General features: G+C 40.2%; 1 non-coding gene across 1 annotated transcript; it reads right to left on the bottom strand.

Annotated features, from left to right (window-relative positions):
• Positions 1–22,776: 22,776 nt before the first annotated feature.
• Positions 22,777–22,878, bottom strand: LOC122054472. The gene has a single exon (XR_006132779.1). It is a non-coding gene; the product is annotated as a small nucleolar RNA R71 (small nucleolar RNA).
• Positions 22,879–23,819: the final 941 nt, after the last annotated feature.

Below are 23,819 nucleotides of genomic sequence, written 5' to 3'. Positions count from 1 at the left end.
GCCCTTGTGTTTCGGGACTCCGGCTTCCTTGACCTTTGGCGCCGGTGGAGTCTTTCTTACCCTCTTCGGACACTTACTCTTGTAATGTCCATGTTCCCTACACTCAAAGCACATAATGTGTAATTTAATTGAACTCAAATTGCTTGAGTTACCTAGGGTTGAGGGTGGATGCGAGCTCTCTTCTTCATCCCTTTCGGAGGTAGAAGCTTCTTCTTCTTGCTCCGAACTTGAAGAAGAACTCTCCTCCTCTTCTTCTTTAGATGTTGAGTGGCCCTCAACTTCTAAATCTTCTCCTCCATGATGTGAGCTACTTGGCTCACTTAGCTCCTCTTCATGGCTTGAATTTGAGCTTCCCTCATGGAACTTGGCCAAGTTATCCCATAATTCCTTGGCATTGTTGTAACCTATCTTACACAAGATGTTAGTAGGCAATGAAAATTCAATTATTCTCGTTACCTCTTCGTTGATTTCGGATTTGTGAATTTGTTCTCTTGTCCACTCCTTCTTCTCAAGTGGTTTTCCTTTCTTATCCACCGGAGGAGTAAAACCTTCTTGTACATAAAACCAATTCATTATGTTAGTCATAAGAAAGTACTTCATCCTTACCTTCCAATACGCGAAGTCGCCGCATTCGTAGAAGGGTGGAATGGAGATGTCTTCTCCATAGAGATCCATTCTCTAGCTTTGCTCCCACGGGTGTTGATCCGACGAAGAGCGGCCTCGCTCTGATACCACTTGTTAGGATCGTTCGTACGCGGCTAGAGAGGGGGGTGTGAATAGCCGACCCCAATTGCTCGCGTTTCTTTCTACAAACTAGGGTTAGCGCAGCGGAAACTAAATGTAGAAAGAAAACAGGAGAAGAAATCAAACCTCTACGCAAGGATGTAACGAGGTTCGGAGATAAAACTCCTACTCCTCGGCGTGTCCGTAAGGTGGACGAACCCAATCAATCCGTCGGTGGATGAGTCCCCGGAAAATCGGCTAATAAAAACACTCCTTCTGGGTGGAGAAACCTCGCCACAGAAACTTCTTGCAACAGCAAGAAAAGAGTACAAGGAAAACAAGAAATAAAGTACAATACAAATGTAAACTTTCTTGCCTTCTCTTCGACTGGAAGAAGCAGCCGCTTCCAAGCGCAACAGCTGGTGACGACAGGAAGCTCACGCGAAGCTTCAAAGCTCAACAAAGCTCAAGCAAAAACAAGGAAGGAAGAAGGAAGAAGGAAGAAGAGAGGTATGCAGCTGCCCTCGACCCCTTTATACCTACGAAGAAGAAACAGCAGTGAAGAAACTAGCCGTTGCGTCACAACGGCTCGATCTGTGGACCGATCAGGTAACATCCTGATCGGTCTGCGGATCGATCAGAAAGCAATCAGTGGTTCCCCGATCGGTCCATGGACCGATCAGCTCTCTGATCGGTCCACGGACCGATCAGAACCTTCGATCGGTCCGTAGACCGATCGGCTTCTGCTAGTTTGCCATCGATCTTCTTCGATCGGTCTCCGGCCGATCGAGATAACCATCGATAGCATCGATCGGTCACCGATCGGTCACCATCCGATCGGATGAGCCATGATCATTGGATCGATGCGGCCGATCCAAACTTCTCAGCCCTAAACCTAAGGCTTCCACACCAACATCCGGTCAACCTTGACCTGTTGGTACATCATCCCTAGCATCTGGTCACTCCCTTGACCTGCTAGCACTCCCCGCTAAGTGTCCGGTCAATCCTTTTGACCCACTTAGACTTTTCCCACCAGATGTCCGATCACCCTTGATCCATCTGGATTTTTGCCTTGCCCGGCTTCACTCACCAGGACTTTCCACACTGCCTAACATCCCAGTTAGGACTTTCCCACTGCCTGGCTTCACTCACCAGGACTTTCCAACTGCCTAACATCCCAGTTAGGACTTTCCCACTGCCTGGCTTCACTCACCAGGACTTTCCAACTGCCTAACATCCCAGTTAGGACTTTCCCACTGCCTGGCTTCACTCACCAGGACTTTCCAACTGCCTAACATCCCAGTTAGGACTTTCCCACTGCCTGGCTTCACTCACCAGGACTTTCCAACTGCCTAACATCCCAGTTAGGACTTTCCCCTGCCTGGCTTTACTCACCAGGACTTTCCAACTGCCTAACATCCCAGTTAGGACTTTCCACTGCCTGGCTTCACTCACCAGGACTTTCCAACTGCCTAACATCCCAGTTAGGACTTTCCACTGCCTGGCTTCACTCACCAGGACTTTCCAACTGCCTAACATCCCAGTTAGGACTTTCCCTCGTGCCAAGCTCCCTGCTTGGACTTCTCCGTGCCAAGTCTCCATACTTGGACTTTTCCAGTGCCAAGTCTTCATACTTGGACTTTTTCCCGAATCAGGTCAACCAAGTCAACCTTGACTTACGGTTGCACCAATAATCTCCCAAACATCTATTCTTGTCTCATATCAAGAATAGAACTCTCTCACGAGTGTCAAACATCAACATGCAACTCAACTAGGTCAACCTTGACCTAAGGTTGCACCGACAATCTTCCCAAGTCAAACATCAAAATACAACTCGAGTCAAGTCACCTCGAGTCGGGTCAACCAGGTCAACCTTGACCTAAGGTTGCACCAACAATCTTCCCAAGTCAAACATCAAAATACAACTCGAGTCAAGTCACCTCGAGTCGGGTCAACCAGGTCAACCTTGACCTAGGGTTGCACCAACAATTCTAACTTGCGGCACATCAGGTAAATGTATCTGTATCTTGAATAATCGTCTATAAAGGAGATGAAGTATTCATAACCACCTCTTGCCTAGATAGACATAGGACCACACAATTAGAATGAACCAGTTCTAACGCATCTTTGGCTCTATACCCCTTGGCCTTAAAAGGTCTCTTGGTCATTTTACCTTCCAAGCAGGATTCACATGTTGGAAAGTTTTCCATCTCTAATGAACCCAAGAGTTCATCAGCTACAAGCTTTTGAATCCTACTTAAGTTAATATGACCAAACCTTAGATGCCAAAGATACGTTTGGTTCATTTTCGAAGGTTCTTTTATCTTATTAGAGTTAAAAGATGTGTTATTAATTTCCATATTTTGCTTTGTGGGAGAAATTGGATTTAAAGTATATAAATTGCCAACCAATGCACCAGAACAGATAATCACCTTATTTCTCTTTATAACGACATTGTTACTAAAGGAAACAGAATATCCATCCATATACAATTTAGAAACTAAAATTAAATTCTTTCTAAAACTAGGTACATAAAGATAATTTCTTAAAATCAAACTTCTATTCCTATCAAAAGATAAGTAGACGTCTCCCACTGCAACAGTCGCCACCTTAGTAGCATTGCCCATGTAGACGGTTATCTCTCCGTCAAATAATCGTCGGGTTTCCTGGAACCCCTGCAAAGAATTGTAGACATGATCAGTGGCTCCCATATCTACACACCAGGTGCTGGTAGATAACACCACTAAACATGTTTCAACTACTAGAGTATGAGATATACCTTTATTGTTCTGATTCCTACGAAGACAGTCCGCCTTCCAATGTCCTGACTGCTTCAGATGAAGTACTTGCCCTTCGGCTTCTTCATTCCAACTTTTTGTTCTGTACCCTGAGGTTTATTCACTCTCTTTGCTGAAAAGACCTGTTTCTTCTTCTTCTTGCCTTTTGACTTAGAAGTAGAACCATTTTCAGCATAGTGAATCTGAGAACTGTGACGAAATATACCTTCTGCTACCTGCAGTTCTGTCAGAAGTTCCGCCAACATATACTCTCTTTTATTCATGTTATAGTTCAGGCGGAACTTCTCAAAACTTTTGGGTAGCGTTTGGAGAATTATATCGACCTGGGTTTCCCCATCGATTTCTCCTCCAAGGACTTGTATTTCGTTCAGATAAGCCTTCATTTTGAGGATATGATCCCTTACGAGTGTCCCCTCAATCATGGTGGTTGTCATTAACTTTCTCATTGCCTCTTGCCTAGCAGTCCAACTCTGGTGCCCAAAGAGTTCTTTGAGATTGTTCATTATATCATAAGCTGTTGGTAAATCTTGATGCTGATGTTGCAATACATTTGACATTGAAGCCAAAATTTAACACCGAGCCATCTTATCTGCTTTTATCCATTTCCTATGATACTCAATCTCCTCTAGGGTAGAGTCATCGTTAGGTGCATCAGGGCAAGCCTCAGTCAGTACAAACTTATAGCTCTCGGCAGTAAGAACAATGTCCAGGTTCCTTTTCCAATCTATATAGTTGGGACTAGTAAGTTTGTTCTCTTTCAGTATAATGGCTAGTGGGTTGAAAGTCATCCTAAGAATCACAAAATAAATTTTGGTCAAGACTCTAAATTTAGAATAATATTAACTCCTCAAACAATACTATTTAAATTTACCAACACCTCAAAACACCGTGAATATTGCATGCCACGTTAGTGTGAACGTATACAAATTCAACATTTGTTAGAGGAGGGAGTAACCCATTAATTTTATTATCTTGTCATCCTAACTTTATGACAAATAAAATTAATAGTTGGTTTTCCTTTGGTCACACAAAACAATAGCAGTGACTCTGTTGGGGAGGATACTATTGAATGCGTCTAAGTGTATACCATTACTTGATACTTAGTCCATTAAATAGGATTGTGCCCCTTCAGTTGAAGAAGATCACATGCTCCTAAATAATTTCCTATAACCTAGGAGCATTTTCTCTACCCCTTAGATGGGTTAGAGAGTGTCAACTCTAATTGAAAGGGTAGTTAACCCAACTTTGATGAAGTTGGTACTCGGAGAGCATTTTCAAGGTTATTATTAACCTTTGAAAATGAAATAGATTACTTGTTTACTCTTTGGAAGAGTAAAATATGCCAAGCTTTGAGGAATTGAATTTAATTTTGATTGGCACAAATAAGAAGAGCACAAGGAATGCCAAGTTGGGATTTTGACATTTTCTTAAGGGAATTAAGGGCAAATTTTAGCCTTATTTTTTTTAAAAAAATTGTTTACTCTTTGGAAGAGTAAAATGTGTCTAAAATTGAGGAATTGGACTTATTTTAAATTGACACATTTAGAAAAGGATAAGAAATATCAAGTTGGGGCTTTTGGTATTTTCTTAGAAAGTTAAGGGCAAGGTAGGCCTTAATTTAACATGATTACTCTTTGAAAGGGTAAAGTGTGTCAAACTTTGAGGAAGTATGTGTAATTTTAATTGGCACAAAAAATTAAGAGTAAAAAAAATTCCAAGTTGGGGTTTGACATTTTCTTAAGAAGATCATGGACAATCTAGGATTTAAAATTTTAAGTTAGCTAAGGTTTAAGGATACTTAGATAGGTAATTTAGGTATATTTTATTTATGCTAACTTACCATGATTGTTTGCCCGTCATATGCCATGACATCATATGTTGCATTCATGTTTCATTATGAAAAATACAAAAATACCATGTCATGTCATTCATACATCATGTAGCTCTAGCAAATTTTCTTTTGAAAATTATTTATTTTGATATATGCCATAGCACATCATGTATTTTTTTAATTCCTTGCAATTAAGGACAATGACATTCACTAACAAGTAACATCCTAGGTGGATGTTCATAATCCCAAAATGCCTAGGTAGATATGTATGATCCCTAGTTTAGGGCAAAACTAAATTTTACATCTCACAAAGACCTATAAGGTGACTTGTATGTGTTTTAGTGCACATTATATACAAGTGAGATGTTAGGATAATGAACAAAACTCAAGATGTTGATTTAGTGCATTCTTTTGAGTTTGAGGTTCATCAAAACACATAGTTATGTGTTTTCCAATCATTGGGAAAGCTAATGTACAAGTCATGTGCATTGAGCCCAAAGAACATGGTTGGATATTGGTTTTGAAAATGATTTAAAATACATTAGGAAAACCTTGGTGAAGACTATTGATGTGCTTAAATAGTATGATCAATTATGCATGCTTTGACGCACATTCACTTGCTTTATACATATATATTCCTTGCATGATCGCCTCTTTTAGCATGTATTCACCATATATACTCTTTTGTTTGGATATCTACTCTTTATTTGGTTTTGTATTGACAGAGATAACTTTTGGAGTGGAAACGGTGATTGTCGACGCACTAGGACAAAGCAGAGAGCATGACCGTGCAACCTTGCACGGCCGTGTGGCCAATCCAGAGAGGAATCAGAGCACGGCCGTGCAACCCAGCACGGTCGTGCAACCCTGCACGGTCGTGCCTCACCACCAGCAGCCAAGAAAGGTATGGTCGTGCAACCATGCACAACTGTGCCCCCATGACAGTGGCCAAGCAGCACACGGTCGTGCCAAATGGCACGGCCGTGCCAACATTCCAGAGACAGAGAAGGTCACGGCTGTGTGAATTCACACGACCGTGTGACCTCGACAGAGACGAAGAAGGCCACGGTCGTGTAACCTCAGACAGCCATGTGAATCAACCTGAGAAGGAGTCGTGTGAGGCCGTGTGGATTCAACACGGCCGTGCGACGAAGAACACGGGCCGTTCCACGCCAAAACAGGGTTGTGCTGAATTCTGGGCAGATTGCAGACCGTTCATAATTTGGCTATAACTTTGCGCTCCATTGGAGTTTTGGGACATTATTTATACCAAAACGTAGCTGACTTCAAGATCTACAACTTTTCTTCAGATCCAACAGAGAGAAAGAATTGTTTTCCTGTGTTAAATGGCACGGCCGTGCCTCCCAACCGCGGGTTCAACTGGACCTCCGCCCAGACCGCAAATCAAACATCGAACCACCATAACTTTCGGCTCGGTTGGAGAAAGGGCTCGATCCAAGTATCAGATTGAAGATAATTTCAAGAGATACAACTTTGGTTCAGGGGACATCACGACAAAACCAATTTTAATGGGTGAAAAATTCGGTTTACCGGATGCCCCGTAATCCTAGTTTTCCTGGGCAGCTTGGAGGAGGTATAAAAGGGTCAAGAACCCTATTCTTGGCATCTTTGGTTCAGGGACTTCGCACCTCTCCTTGGGAAAGGGTTTTTCCCTTCGGGAGAAACCCTAGAGCTTCATCCACCGCCATCCCTCGATGTTCCGTCCATCTCCAGAGCAAGGGGGCATCTCTAAGACATCGGAAACCTCGGCAAGCATCGCTTCTTCCCTTCCTTCTCTTATCAAGGGTTGTAAGTATGTTCTTCTTTATGTTTTGGGGTTGTTCTTCCCCCACAATGGAGTAGACATCCTCTTCTAGGATTAGGAAGCATTTGTAATGCAATGGAGATGTAGAACTATGTAGATTCACTTTGTTTCTATATGATGACTTGCCAATTCTTGTTCATGCTTGTGTGAGATGTTTATATTTATATTCTTTGATTGATTTATCTGGAGGATGGTTGATCCCACAAAGGGGATAAGAGTGTATTGACCAAGGTACCCTAGTGACAAGGGTAACCCTTTCCGGACATCTAAGACGTTCCCTCAAAAGGAGAGACAATCTCTTAGGAACTGCTGCTCTCGTAAAGAGAGTGCTCTAAATCGTATACCTGAGGGGCCCTAGTGACAAGGGTAACCCATTCATGGACGTCTAGGACATTCTCTTGAAAGGAGAGGCAATTCCTCCATAAGGAAGTAGGTAACCGTACCGAACCTCTACCCTTATCCTTATTGTTCTTTAGTAGATATGTATCCCAGTGATCTACCGAGGCACCCTCATGACAAGGGGGCTAACCGTTACAGGATTTCACAGGGAACGTCTCTACGTGATACTTAGGGATACTGGCCAATCTAACTTCTTACAAGAACATTGACATAGAGGATGGAAACTAAGCAATCTATGTAGTATCTCCTAGTATTACAATAAAACCGAAATCCTAGAATCCATCTCCCGAAGCTCATTCCATCCAAGATCAGTTCTTTCTCTTTCTCTCATCCTTCTCTTTCCCTTTTCAATCACCCTCGTTAGTTTGCAAATACCAAAGCTAGCTTTCAACCGTCAAGATAACTTACCTTGCTACATCTCTAATGCTTAATCAATAGTCCCTGTGGATTCGATATTTTTATTACTGACGATGAAACCGTACACTTGCGGTTGCGTAACAAGTTTTTGGTGCCGTTGCCGGGGACTGTTCGCATTGACATTAGTAGATTAGCAATTTAGTTAGTCTAGACTTGTGAATAGTTTTTGTTTATCCATCTTCATAATTCAAAAAAAAACCCTGCATTTTTTTTCCTAGCAATTTAAATTCTACGTTTTGTTTCTTGCTTTTCATATAGCATTTTATTTCTTATCTTTAATTCTTCATTTTTGTTTTTCTCTCATAATTTTTTCTTGAATATCTTGAGCACTAATATGTCAAGTAGGACTTCAAGAAAATTTTTCACACCCATGAGTGCAAGATCTTCCATTGATGAATATTATGATTCATAAGATGATCAATTTGAGTTCCTTTGTGGAGTGTGTAGTAGCACATCTCATCTAGCTGTTATTTGTCATTTTTTCCAAAAATCTACTAAGACTCTGGAACTTCAGTGTTTGGTTCAACCTCAACATCAAGATACATATGAGCAAGTTCCTGATAGTTATGGCTATGACTGGGAAGATCATCAAATTTAGAACTTTCAACCTCAGTTAATTCTAGAGCAGAGTGAGCAGTCATTTTTCGAGTAGCAGAACTCTGACCCACATCAGCACTACAATCAAGATTGGAGGGATCATCAAAATTTTGATTATAGAAGTGTGCAAGGTGTTGATCATTCTTTTCAAGCATCTTAGAGTTTCTCAGAGTTTCAAGAAGATTTTTCACTGGACAGACCACATCATTCACAACCAGATGAGCTGATTGACTTGGAGGACTCCCAACACACAAATATCCTTGCTCCAAGTCAGATGGAGACCACAACACAAGTTTCTGAAGAACTAATGGTGCAACGGGGGATCTCAGCTTTACGAATATTATTTCAAATATCTGATAATGTTGTTGATCCCTCCATTGATGCTATTGATGTTAGTGGACTCCTCAATACTTTTGATGGTGATGTGGTGGATAAAAGTGTAGGGACGTGTACTATAGAGGAAACATCCCAAGAATCACCTGCTTTGATCACACAACCGATTGACACTATGGAAGTTGAAAGAATGGAATTAGTTGATGATAAATGTGTAGGGACTTGTGCAATGAAAGCAAAACCCCAAGAATCACCATTTTCAGAAGCACCACCACTTGAGTCAGAGCTAGAACCAGTACTTAATTCTGAAGAAGTCACATCCATATGTTTAGAACTTTCAGGTATATCTCAACAATGCAAGGTTAGTTTTTCTAGTGATCTTTCGGAAAACTTCATAGAGGTACCTATAATTGATTTTATTGGATGTGATATAATTTTTGATACATACTTAGTTCATACTAATATGGTTCTAGTTCCGTCTTATATTACATGCTTGAGAGAGGTATGTTTTTCTTTTGGGTGTGTAGATTTTCTTGGGGCCTATAATTGGAAGCTCGATCTGAATCGTCTTCGACCTCCTGAAAGAATTTCGAAGAAGACGAAGATGGAGAGAGTGATTCTTCACTTTTTGATGAAAGCTCCCTCCATAATAAGAGCCCTTGGTAAGAGGGTTTTAAAATATCTTACCCCTCCAAGAGCGAGATTTCGATGAATCTAATGAGGTGGTCGAGCTAATGACCTTAAACAAGCGCTTCTTGAGAGGCAACCCAAGTTCATTTTCCTTGTTTTCTTTTTAGCTTGTTTTTACTTCATTGATAATAAATCATAACCTCTATTGATTTTTTCTTATCTATCTTATTTTTGTAGATTTCAAAGTTGTGGAGGAATGTGAGCATTGGATAGAGGAGTATCTTCAAAAACATGAATGTCTCATCACTTGGTAACTTCTCTTACTTTAAATTTTCTCCACATTGTTTTTAGTTTTCATTGGGACAATGAAGAGTTTAAGTCTGGGGGGATGCATTAGATGCATGTAGTTTAGTTCAGTTTTTACTTACTTCTTTTTGCTTAGTAGTTGCATTCTACATCATATTATGATTGTTTGTTCCTTGTTGCAAAATACTAGAACGTTTATTCTAGATTTTATGTGGTTCATGTGCTAGTATGTTTAGTGATATATCTTTTTCTATCTACGATAGCATGAAGTGAGCAATGTTTTTACTATAAGAGTTTAAGTATTGGCCTTGTTTTAGGATCTCTATACACTATGCCTATTTTTGATGGTTGATAACTCTAAAATAGTCATGATTTATAGAATTGGACTAGTACTTGTGTTACTATGTGTTAGTTAGAGCCCTAGAGCCAATCATTTGATGATTGTATGGACCCATGTATATCATATTCTTATATATATATTAAGGCATTTGGTTTTTGGCTATTATGCTTATTTGTATTAGTGCCAGATAAAATAAGTATAGTAACGTCCTTGATTAGAAGGTTCTTACCTATATCAATCGATTGGTTGAATCGATAGTGAGATGATATAGGGAACACTACTCTAAATCATTCCTAGTCAAGTATTAACATTCAGGGACAATGTTAATACAATAAGACCAGCATGTAGGTCAGCTCGATGACTTGATCTCACAAGTCATGGATATAGAGATATCAAGCTGACACATGGGTATGCATTAGAGAATGTATACTGAATGACCCGCCATGAGAAAGTATCATGGATCGTTATATGAGTGTCATATACTTTCTCATGTGGCTATTAGTATGACTATTAGTCCTTAGACCTGAAGTCACCATGGATCCCTACATAAGGAGTTATGTACTTTAGTTTCGTCAAACGTCACCCGTAACTGGGTGGACTATAAAGGCGATTACTGGGTATATAACGAATTATGTAGAGGGATGTGAGTGATGTAGATGGAATCTATCCCTCCCATATGACGGGAGAGACATCGGTATTCTTGATAGAGTGAGACCACTAAGTGCATGGCCATGCCCAAATGAGTCAACATTAGATGTTGAGCTCATTTGATCGAGTGAGTCTACTTGGAGTTCAAGATTTAGATTGATTAGAGGATGACACGGTCTATGCCTCACATTGATCAATCTAGATGTCTAGGATAGAAGGACACTTGTCATTATTTTGTGAGTAGTCACAATTGGTTGTCACAAGGTGATGTCGGATCTCGACATTCTTGTAACTTGGGTAGTAATGATGTGTTGCTAGATACCGCTCATTACTTATGCTCCTAAATGGGTTTAGGGCATTGCCAACGTTACAAGAACCTATAGGGTCACACACTTAGGACAATTAGGTGGAGATTAGGTTCATATGATGAACCAAGAGGATTAGATTCATTTGATGAATCAAATTGGATTAAGAGTAATCCTAATTGGGCTAACTTGAGTTCGACTCAAGTTGATTCATGTGTTAAATGAGTCTAATTTAGATTTTGACTCATTGAATCAATTCAATTTAATGAATTAGATTCATTATATTAAGTTGGCTCGAATCAAATGGTTGGATTAGATCCACCATGGTAGAGATTGAGTCAAGTTTGACTTGACTTGAGAAAGGAAGACCAAAGGTCAATTTTGACTTGACCTTTTGCCACCTCATTGGTGAGTTGGCATTAGGTAGACCAATAATGATGTTCCACATCATCATGGGTGCCACCTCATGGAAGTTACAAAGCCACTCTCTTAATGGTTTCATATTAATTGCAATTAATGCAATTAATGTGATTTTATGGTTTCATATTAATTGCAATTAATGCAATTAATGTGAGTTTTTGAAAGTGGCCGGCCACTTGGTTTTTGGGTGGGAATTTCATTTTTCCCATTCAAGTGGTGTAACTTCTTCTTCTTCCTTGTGTTCTTCCTCTCAAGCTCTCCCTCTCCCTCTCCTCCTCCCTTGGCCGAACCACATAGGTGCTAGCACACCTTGGTTTTTGGTTATCTCCATCTAGTGTGTCCGTGTGGATACTTCTAGAGGACCGGCGCTTGACGGTCTTGAGATCCGGCATCATTTGGACGAGCGGGAACGCGAAGGGCATTGCATCAAAGGTATAAATGGTTTATCCTTATGTAGATCTACTGTAGATTAAAGTTTTCAAACTCGTACTCGTATTTTCGTTCGGTTTTACCTTGCACGAGATCCGTGGCTTGGGCGATTCGGGGTTTCCGCGACGCAAAAAGCGGTTTTCGCGGCCCGAAAAACCCAACAGTGGTATCAGAGCCACGTGCAAAGACTTGTACGAGTTAGTTTTTGGTTTTTGGAAAACAAAAAGCTTCTGTGATTTTCTGTAAAAATTCAATTTTTATATTTTTATGGGTAATTTTTCCTTATAGGCGAAGCACAAGTGTCTCGGCACTTGTAGGCTTCGGCTATCGGGAAGAATTTTCCCAAACGGCTTCGTTTCGACCCAAAATCTTTTGGGACAGCGGACTCGGGTGCCTTTAGATCGCAACGGAGCAACTCATGATGGTTAGATCGTGGGTAGGGGCGCTGCCCCTAACCCCGCAAGGGGATTTGCTCCGCGATCGCACCCGAAATCGCTAAAAACGAACCCGTCGGGAAGATTTTTCCGAAACGGTAATGTCTCGGCCCAAATCGTTTTGGGACAGCGGGTTTAGGCGCTGTTGGATCGCAAAGGAACCCTCGCGATGGTTAGATCGCGGGTAGGGGCGCTGCCCCTGGGCCCCGCAAGGGGATCCGTTCCGCGATTGCGCCCGAAACCGCTAAACGGGACCGCCGGGAAATTTTACTTGTAAAATTTAAAAAAAAAATATTTTAAAAATTACAGAAAATAAGAAAATATATAATTTTGAATTATATATTAATTTTGTGATAGTCATTGCCCAAAACCCAATATGATTGGTTGTGTTGTAATTCATAATACGGCCTGCGTACCGTGATGTGTTTTCGCGTGTTGTATTTATTTTATTATTCGCGACCTGCGCGTCGTGCCTCGTCTTTTATTCTTGTTGTAAATTAGATTTAGACTCGAATGTAACTCGAGTTTCAAATTGTAATGTACAAATTGGAGCGGTGGAGGGTCCACACGAGACGGAGTTCCAAGGCGGGCACGAGCAACACAAGGTGGTCAAAGGGAGGAGCTTGGAGAAGTTGTTGACCCTAGGTTGACCATTCGATCTTCTCATTGGCTTGAGAAGATCGTAGTAGGGCCATGACTAAATCACAAATAGATTAATTAATTAATTATTATGTATCTGATGCATGTTTAATAGTTAATTAATTAATTAGTGCCTTAACGATTAGATTAGATCTAAGTCGTGCACATGATGCACCCTTGCGATTAGATTAGATCTAAGTCATGCACAAGATGCATCCTTCTCGATTAGATTAGATCTAGATCGAACCAACTCTAAATGCCTAACCGTGCCGTGATACCTATCACTACCTCGATCACATGTATTGTTGAATCTGCCAAAGCAGAGCAATACATATTATCTTGGTAGGGTACGGAGGGACAATCTTGGTCCCACCTATCAACGCATGAGTGAATACAAACTCAATTAGATTGAGTATTCCTAGTTACTCGGTTGGATCGAGTCAACTATAGGCATTATTCCAACGGTTGGAAAAGATAGGTCAAAATCACATCTATATTAACTCTCGGGCGTATTAGCCAAAGCTAACTCGAGTTTTAATATAAATACGGATATTGATTCTATAAACAAGAGTTGCATAGAGATGTAATTGGTAATCGTTACCTACCGATCATACTAAGCCTTGGGCGTATTAGCCAAAGCTAACTCAAGGGTTAGTATGATGTGGATCTTGTCCCACAAGAATTATAGAATTCAGTGGGAGCATCGTTTAATTAAATGCCTAATTAAATGATTTTTAAAGAATATGATATTTATGTCTGCAAATTTTCTGTTGTAGATAACCATGACGTCGAACACGAATTCCTTCTCCCTGCGATCTGTCCTTGAGAAGGACAAGCTCAACGGAGCGAATTTCCTGGACTGGTACAGGAACTTGAGAATAGTTCTCACCCAGGAGCGTAAGCTGTACGTTCTGGAGCAGCCCATTCCGGAGGCTCCTCCTGCCAATGCCCCGCAAGCCGACAAAGATGCTTACAAGAAGCATCAAGACGACGCATTAGATGTGTCCTGTCTAATGCTCGCGACCATGAACTCAGAGCTTCAGAAGCAACATGAGTTGATGGGCGCTTTTGATATAGTTGAGCATCTTCGCCAACTATATCAGGGACAAGCAAGGCATGAGAGATTTGAGATCTCGAAGGCACTATTTCAGTGCAAGATGTCAGACGGGGCTCCTATAGGTCCTTATGTACTCAAGATGATTGGGTACATAGAGAACCTACAAAGACTGGGGTTCCCACTTGGCCAAGAGCTGGCCACTGACTTAATCTTGCAATCCTTGCCAGATAGCTATAGTCAATTCGTTCTGAACTATAACATGAACGAGATTGACAAGCCACTGCCCGAGCTCCTTAGTATGTTACGAACTGCTGAGATTAACCTTAAGAAGGTTAAGCCCATTCTGATGGTCCAGAAGCATAAGGGCAAAGGCAAGCCCAAAGGCAAAGGAAAGTCCCAAGCCAAGGGCAAAGGCAAGGCAAGGCACTGAAGCCTAAAGGAGGGGTCGCCAAGGATGCTACCTGCTTCCACTGCAGACCGGGCATTGGAAGAGGAACTGCAAGGTATACTTGGAGGATCTTAAGAAGAAGCGAAGTGAGACTTCCACTTCAGGTATATATGTTATAGAAGTCAATCTATCTATTTCTACATCATGGGTATTAGATACTGGATGTGCTTCTCACATTTGTACTGATGTGCAGGCGCTGAGAAATAGCAGAGCATTGGCAAAGGGCGAGGTGGACCTACGAGTAGGCAATGGAGCACGGGTTGCTGCTGTTGCTGTAGGAACTTATCAGCTATCTCTGCCCTCTGGGCTTGTACTAAATTTAGATAATTGTTGTTATGTGCCTGCTCTTACTAAGAACATAGTTTTAGTTTCTTGTTTAGACAAGAAAGGATACTCTTTTATAATAAAAGACAAATGTTGTTCTGTTTATTTGAAAGATATGTTCTATTGTAGTGCACCACTAATAAACGGACTCTATATTCTAGACCTTGAGAGCCCTATCTATAACATTAGTACCAAGAGATTCAAGTCAAATTACATGAACCAAACATACCTCTGGCACTGTCGCTTAGGTCATATAAATGACAAGCGCTTATCCCAGCTCCATAAGGATGGTTTGCTGGACTCATTTGATTTAGAATCATATGAGATATGCGAGTCATGCCTACGAGGCAAGATGACCAAGAACCCCTTTAGTGGGCATAGCGAGAGAGCAACTGATTTGTTAGGACTCATACATAGTGATGTATGTGGCCCTTTCAATGTTGCTAGAGGCGGTTATAGATACTTCATCACATTTACTGATGATTTTAGTAGATACGGTTATGTGTACTTGATGACACATAAGTCTGAATCCTTTGAAAAGTTCAAAGAATTCAAGAATGAAGTACAGAACCAGCTTGGCAAGAGTATTAAGGTACTTCGATCAGATCGAGGTGGTGAATACTTAAGCCATGAGTTTCGTGACTACTTAGCTGAGTGTGGGATTTTATCTCAACTCACTCCTCCTGGAACACCACAGTGGAATGGTGTATCCGAAAGGAGGAATCGTACCTTATTAGATATGGTAGGATCTATGATGAGTCACACAGATCTTCCGACATATCTATGGGGATATGCTCTAGACACGGCAGCTTTCATACTCAACCGAGTTCCATCAAAGGCCATGATAAAGACACCATATAGGATATGGACTGGGAGAGATGCCCAAGTGTCTTTCATGAGGATTTGGGGTTGTGAGGCTTACGTTAGACGTCAAGTCTCAGACAAGTTAGGACCCAAATCCGACAAGTGCTATTTCATCGGATATCCCAAGGAAACTAAGGGATATTACTTCTACATTCCCAGTCAGCACAAGGTAAGTTGTGGCAAAGACTGGGGTCTTTCTAGAAAGGGATTTTGTTTCTAGAAAGACTAGTGGGAGCACGTTCGATCTTGAAGAAGTTCAAGATGCGAACAATAGCACTGATGCCTCGATGGAAATTGAACTGGAACCACAAAATGTTGTGGATGATGTTGTTCCACAAGGAGTTGAGGAACAACAACCAGTTCAAGTAGACATACCTCTTCGCAGGTCTGATAGGGTACATCGTCAGCCTGAGAGATATTCATTTCTCGTGTCTGACCATGATGACGTTGTGCTCATAGAGGATGAGCCTAACACCTATCAGGAAGCTGTGATGAGACCAGATTCTGAGATATGGCGGATGGATGTCAAAAACCGTGTTTCTAAATGGAAACATACTCGAGGATGTGTACATGACACAACCTGAGGGTTTTTGTAGTTCCACAGCCATAGGATCTATCATGTATGCCATGTTATGTACTCGACCTGATGTCTCGTATGCTTTGAGTATGACGAGCAAATACCAGTCAGATCCAGGTGAAAGTCACTGGATAGCGGTCAAGAATATTCTTAAGTACTTGAGAAGGACTAAAGAATATTTCTTGATATATGGAGGCGATGATGAGCTAGCTGTAAAGGGTTACAGTGATGCTAGCTTCCAGACCGACCAGGATGATTAAAAATCGCAGTCGAGGTTCGTGTTTTGCTTGAATGGTAGTGCTATGAGTTGGCAGAGTTCACAGCAGTTCTACAACGTTTCCATCTCATTCGAGAGATTATCGATAGAGGAGATGTGAAGATTTGCAGAGTATCTATAGAAGCTAACATCGCAGATCCCTTGACCAAGGCTTTGGCACAGAGAAAGCATGATGGTCACACTAGGTCATTAGGCCTTAGAGCCTATACTGATTGACACTAGTGCTAGTGGGAGATTGTTAGTTAGAGCCCTAGAGCCAATCATTTGATGATTGTATGGACTCATGTATATCATATTCTTATATATATATTAAGGCATTTGGTTTTTGGCTATTATGCTTATTTGTATTAGTGCCAGATAAAATAAGTATAGTAACGTCCTTGAGTAAAAGGTTCTTACCTATATCAATCGATTGGTTGAATCGATAGTGAGATGATATAGGGAACACTACTCTAAATCATTCCTAGTCGAGTATTAACATTCAGGGACAATGTTAATACAATAAGACTAGCATGTAGGTCAGCTCGATGACTTGATCTCACAAGTCATGGATATAGAGATATCAAGCTGACACATGGGTATGCATTAGAGAATGTATACTGAATGACCCGCCATGAGAAAGTATCAAGCTGAGTTATGTACTTTAGTTTCGTCAAACGTCACCCGTAACTGGGTGGACTATAAAGGCGATTACTGGGTATATAGAGATATCAAGCTGACACATGGGTATGCATTAGAGAATGTATACTGAATGACCCGCCATGAGAAAGTATCATGGATCATTATATGAGTGTCATATACTTTCTCATGTGGCTATTAGTATGACTATTAGTCCTTAGACCTGAAGTCACCATGGATCCCTACATAAGGAGTTATGTACTTTAGTTTCGTCAAACGTCACCCGTAACTGGGTGGACTATAAAGGCGATTACTGGGTATATAACGAATTATGTAGAGGGATGTGAGTGATGTAGATGGGATCTATCCCTCCCATATGATGGGAGAGACATCGATATTCTTGATAGAGTGAGACCACTAAGTGCATGGCCATGCCCAAATGAGTCAACATTAGATGTTGAGCTCATTTGATCGAGTGAGTCTACTTGGAGTTCAAGATTTAGATTGATTAGAGGATGACACGGTCTATGCCTCACATTGATCAATCTAGATGTCTAGGATAGAAGGACACTTGTCATTATTTTGTGAGTAGTCACAATTGGTAGTCACAAGGTGATGTCGGATCTCGACATTCTTGTAACTTGGGTAGTAATGATGTGTTGCTAGATACCGCTCATTACTTATGCTCCTAAATGGGTTTAGGGCATTGCCAACGTTACAAGAACCTATAGGGTCACACACTTAGGACAATTAGGTGGAGATTAGGTTCATATGATGAACCAAGAGGATTAGATTCATTTGATGAATCAAATTAGATTAAGAGTAATCCTAATTGGGCTAACTTGAGTTCGACTCAAGTTGATTCATGTGTTAAATGAGTCTAATTTAGATTTTGACTCATTGAATCAATTTAATTTAATGAATTAGATTCATTATATTAAGTTGGCTCGAATCAAATGATTGGATTAGATCCACCATGGTAGAGATTGAGTCAAGTTTGACTTGACTTGAGAAGGAAGACCAAAGGTCAATTTTGACTTAACCTTTTTGCCACCTCATTGGTGAGTTGGCATTAGGTGGACCAATAATGATGTTCCACATCATCATGGGTGCCACCTCATGGAAGTTACAAAGCCACTCTCTTAATGGTTTCATATTAATTGCAATTAATGCAATTAATGTAATTAATGTGATTTTATGGTTTCATATTAATTGCAATTAATGCAATTAATGTGAATTTTGAAATGTGGCCGGCCACTTGGTTTTTGGGTGTAAATTTCATTTTTCCCATTCAAGTGGTGTAACTTCTTCTTCTTCCTTGTGTTCTTCCTCTCAAGCTCTCCCTCTCCCTCTCCTCCTCCCTTGGCCGAACCACATAGGTGCTAGCACACCTTGGCTTTTGGTCATCTCCATCTAGTGTGTCCGTGTGGATACTTCTAGAGGACCGGCGCTTGACGGTCTTGAGATCCGGCATCATTTGGACGAGCGGGAACGCGAAGGGCATCGCATCAAAGGTATAAATGGTTTATCCTTATGTAGATCTACTGTAGATTAAAGTTTTCAAACTCGTACTCGTATTTTCGTTCGGTTTTACCTTGCACGAGATCCGTGGCTTGGGCGATTCGGGGTTTCCGCGACGCGAAAAGCGATTTTCGCGGCCCGAAAAACCCAACACTATGGTGACCTCTCAACTGCATTTTGGTTACTGGATAAACTCAGATCATGTAAGCTCATTTGGAAAAAAATCAATCCGAAAAAAATAAAAAAAATAAAAAAAAATGAAAAAAAAATAAATGAAGTTTTGTTCAAGTTTAATACTTTGCAAATCAAAGAAAAAAAAATGGAAAAAAAAAATAAGGGATAAAAAAATAGTTGTCATGAGTGGAAACTAGCAATTCAACCCTTTGAGGCCGAGTTAGGTTACTGGGGAAATGAATGCTATGTTTCTCTTGATACTGAGTATTCCTTTGAGACCTTGTGTAGACGATACATAGCATTTTTTGAGGGAAACGAACCTTGCATTTGGCAGGTAAGTGCCTATCGCCGGAAGCATAAGGAACACAATTTTATGACGACTTGACTAGACTTAGGGATTGAAACTTGATAAATCTAGGTCACTTTCGCACTGAGCACGAAGGACTACTACTTAGAGCATACTCAAACTACTTTTGTATCTTGCTCACCAATGAAATCATTTGATAGAATTTGATTGATTCGCTAGAGATTAACTATCTTTTGATAGTAATCATCATTGAAATGTTAGGCACAAACTTGAAGAAAATACTAAAATTTTTACAAGTTTTCAAGTTTGTGTCAATCTTTGAAAATAGAAAGTATTTTCATAAAAAACTATTTTTCCTTGATAGTGTATACCCTAAGTAATGTCTACACGAATTTTCACGATTTTTAGATTTTTGTAGAATTTCTAGGGAGCTTCTGAACTTTGCTGAAATAGACTTTCAGGATATCAGGCATTCAATCGATCACCCGATCGATTGGAGTACCTCAATCAATCGGGTGATCGATTAAGAAGGCTGTTATCGCGAACAGAAACTCAGTGGATCGATCCACACTGCTTCAATTGATCCATTGATCGATTGAAGTACTGATTTTGGCTGGAAAGCTTAATTTCAGCATTTTCACCCATTTTTAGTCTAGGTAACCATTCCTAACCCCTCAAAATACATTTATATACATTTAGGGGGGAGTTTTTCATGATGGAAACAAGATTGAATTGGTTAAGGAAGACTAAATAGAAGTTTAGATTGAGGTTTGATTTCATTATTGAATTTATGGACCTCAAAACTTCTAAATTTTGGGTTTCCTAAAGCTTTAGGGATTTCAAGTCATTGTTGGTGCAATGACAGAAGTCTGAAGCATGTCTTTAGGGGGAGTCAGTCTTTAAGGACATGGTACTTATTTTCCAAACCCATCGAAGGTGGTTAAACCTTCGTTTAGAACAACAATACTCAAGGTTGAGCATTGACAAACAATGGAGAATGGATATCTTCATTGTGGGGTTATGGATGCTCTAGGATGAGCATCATAATGTGGAATAATGCTCCAGGGTGAGCATTTAATACATGATGTGTGTAGATTTTATACACTTGTTTAGAATATTTTGACGTATATTCTTATGTTTTATACATGCTTTATCTATGCACTTTCATGTTCCTTGCTTTGCTTTTTGCATAAATACTTTTCTTTGTTTGGAGATATATTTTTGTGCATTTTATGCTTTCAGGAGTCGAATTTGGAGAAGAATTGATGTTCGTAGTTGATTCTATAACCAAACGGAGGAAAAATGACTTTGGCAATGAGTGCCACACGACCTTGCAAAGGGGAATGGCCCTGGCCGTGTGGTCATGACAAGGCCGTGTAGCATCGGCAACAAGGGAGAATGCCTTGGCCGTGTGAAGGGTACACGGTCGTGCCACCTTCTTCAGCCAGCCAGTACATGGCCGTGTATAGTTACATGGTCGTGTAGCCTTTCCAGAACCGAAGAGTGGCATGGTCGTGTGTGCCACACGGTCGTGCAACTCTTCCAGAGATAAGAATTGATTAGGCTATGTGGTTTCACACGGTCTTGCAACTCTTCCAGAGATAAGAATTGATTAGGCCATGTGGTTTCACACGGTCGTGTAAGCAGGCAGAAGCGGAACATGGCACGGTCGTGTGACCTTGGCTGAGAGAAGGAATGCCCTGGCCAAGAAGATCTCACACGGTCGTGTCCTAGGCCGTATGGTGCCCAAATGTCCTCCTCTATATATAGAGTCTCTTCCTCTTTGAAAGGGTGAGGCTCTCCCTTTTGGGAGATCTATTCTAGGGTGAATTTCCAGCATTTGGAAGGAGATTTCTATCCAAGATTCGACTCCAAGAGCGGAGGATTGGTTCCGAAGATCACTCATCGTATTGAGATAAACATTCCTTTCTATTCTTCTTGATTTGGATCGAAATGTCTTAGATCTTCTTGTCTTCGATTCTTTCTTCATTCTCTATGGAGTAGATCCTTTGTTCTAGGAAGGAGGGAGTATTTGTGATGTAAATTGATGTAAGATTCATGGATTTTCCATCTTCTTGATTCAAGGATATTGTTATGTTTTGTATCGATCAATCTTGTATGGATTGTTATGTTTTGTGCCTAATTACCATTCTTGATTGGTTGTTTGTATGTCTTGTGGAATCTTGTTGAGGAATTCTCTAAATTGTATGATTGAGAGGCGTCGTGACAGGGTTGCCCCACTAACAGACTTTTTAAAGGATCATCTTTAGGGATTAAACAAGAACATTCAAAGAAGTAGGACGATTGATATGCTTAATTTTATATCTTAAGGTGAATTGATTAGTGATGTGTTTCTATGTTGTATGACCAAGGGGTGTCGTAATAGGGCTGCCCCGCTAACGAACTTCATAGGGATCATAACTCTTTGATTTCTTAGGGTTTAGATGTGAGTCCTTGACCGGTGTTTTCTATAGAAGATAACCGGTGACTTCTTATAAATACATTACAATTAAGGACAATTTTTGGTAGATTTCATTACATTGATGAATATCACAAAGAAACTAAAACTCCTAGAACCTTTATAAAACTGAATTTCTGCATTTAACCCCTACCTCTAATCTTTAGTTGTAAATGATCTTTTAATCGTTTGTTTAGCTAATTCACTTTTGAGACATCTTTAGTGATTATTACCAGTCCCTGTGGATATGATATCTTTTATTATTACTGACAACGTAACCGTACACTTGCGGTTCGTAACAAGTTTTTGGCGTCGCTGTCGGGGACTACGCTTATAACATTAGAGATTATCATTTGAGTTAGACTAAACTTTTCTTTTCTTGTCTTACATCTAACTTGTAACTAGTTTTCCAATTATTTTTTGCATTCTTTCATTACATTCTTTCATTGCATCTATTTTTTTCTTCCTTTCTCATTTCATTCATTCATTGTATTTTTTCATTCGTTCATTACATTGTTCTTTAATTCTTTTTGTAAATTGCATTCTTTCTATTCTTTTCTTTTCTTAGAAGCAAATTCTTTAATCTTGTTCTTATATATGAAGATCTATCTTTGCAGGAGATCTACTTCGTCTTAATCCTGAAATTGATAGAACATTCCATAGAAGGAAAATCTTGCAAAGACATCAAGAAGAACAAGAACAATCAACAATGGCTAATAGACCACTTAAGGATTATGCATCACCTTATGCTAGAGGGTTTCACTCAAGCATTACAAGACCCTCTGTTGAAGCAAATAACTTTGAGATCAAGCCTGCAATAATCAATATGGTACAGCAAAATCAGTTTCGAGGTCGACCGCATGAAGATCCTAATCATCATTTGGAGGTCTTCTATGAAATCTGCGGCACCATGAAAATGAATGGTGTTCCTTCAGAAGCAGTTAGACTATTACTGTTTGGGTTTTCTTTAAGGGATAGAGCTAAACAATGGTTGAATTCCTTACCTCCAAATAGCATTACCACTTGGGAACAATGTGAGCATCAATTCTTAGATAAGTTCTATCCTCCTAGCAAGACAGCTCATGTGAGAAATCTTATCAGACAATCCGATTCAGAATGTTTATTTGAAGCATGGGATAGATACAATAATATGCTTAGACAATGCCCACATCATGATTTAGAGAAATGGTTGGTCTTGCACACTTTTTATAATGACATTAACTATCATACTAAAGTGTCCCTAGATTTAGCCGCTGGAGGGGCACTAATGAACAAAAGTTTAGATGAAGCTGAAGAAATCATTAAGAGTGTAGCATAGAGTCATCATCAATGGACAATAGAGAGAAGTGGAGACTATTCTTATTCAAACCCAACAAAGGCATCAGGAAAATTTGATGTAGATGCAGTCACTCTAATGACTGCAAAGTTGGATGCTCTTATAAAGAAACTAGAAAATATAGGGACTAGCACTAATACAGTAAATGACATAGTATGCTGTTGTGAAACATGTGGAAGTTCTGATCATTCTCAAGACTCATGTCCTTTGGGAGCTATCTCTACACAAATAAATCAGTTAGAGCAATGTGACACTATCATGGGTTTTAATCAAAGGCAGAATAATCCATATTCCAACACATACAACCCTGGGTGGAAGAATCATCCTAATTTCTCTTATAAAACAATTAAGAACAAGGACCATCCATGGGAGGCAAATCGAATTTCCAATCCAGGCAATAGAATTTTCAGCAACAACAACAATCTTCTCAAGGCTATCAGTTTTCTAAATTTGAGAAGATGCCTGAGGAAATTATCTCCAATCAAGATGAAATGAAGCAAGATATTTTGAAGCTAACTCAGAGAATAGATAATTCTGAAAAGTATCAAAAGATTCAAGATAGCCAAATTGCCTAGCTAGCTTCATCATCTTCAAGAGCACCAGGGCAATTTCCTAGAAAACTTGATGTTAATCCAATAAAGCATTGCAATTAGATCGAGCTTAGGAGCGAGCAGACCTTGGGTAATCCTCAAGTGACTGCTCCAAAAGGGATGAAAGTTGAAGAAGAGCTCTCTCCTCCAGCACATAAACCAAATCAAATTCAAGAAAATGAGGACAGTACCAT

This window comes from Zingiber officinale, chromosome 3A (assembly GCF_018446385.1).
Source record: "Zingiber officinale cultivar Zhangliang chromosome 3A, Zo_v1.1, whole genome shotgun sequence".
NCBI lineage: Eukaryota > Viridiplantae > Streptophyta > Magnoliopsida > Zingiberales > Zingiberaceae > Zingiber > Zingiber officinale.
This window is presented reverse-complemented; position numbering and strand designations above follow the sequence as displayed.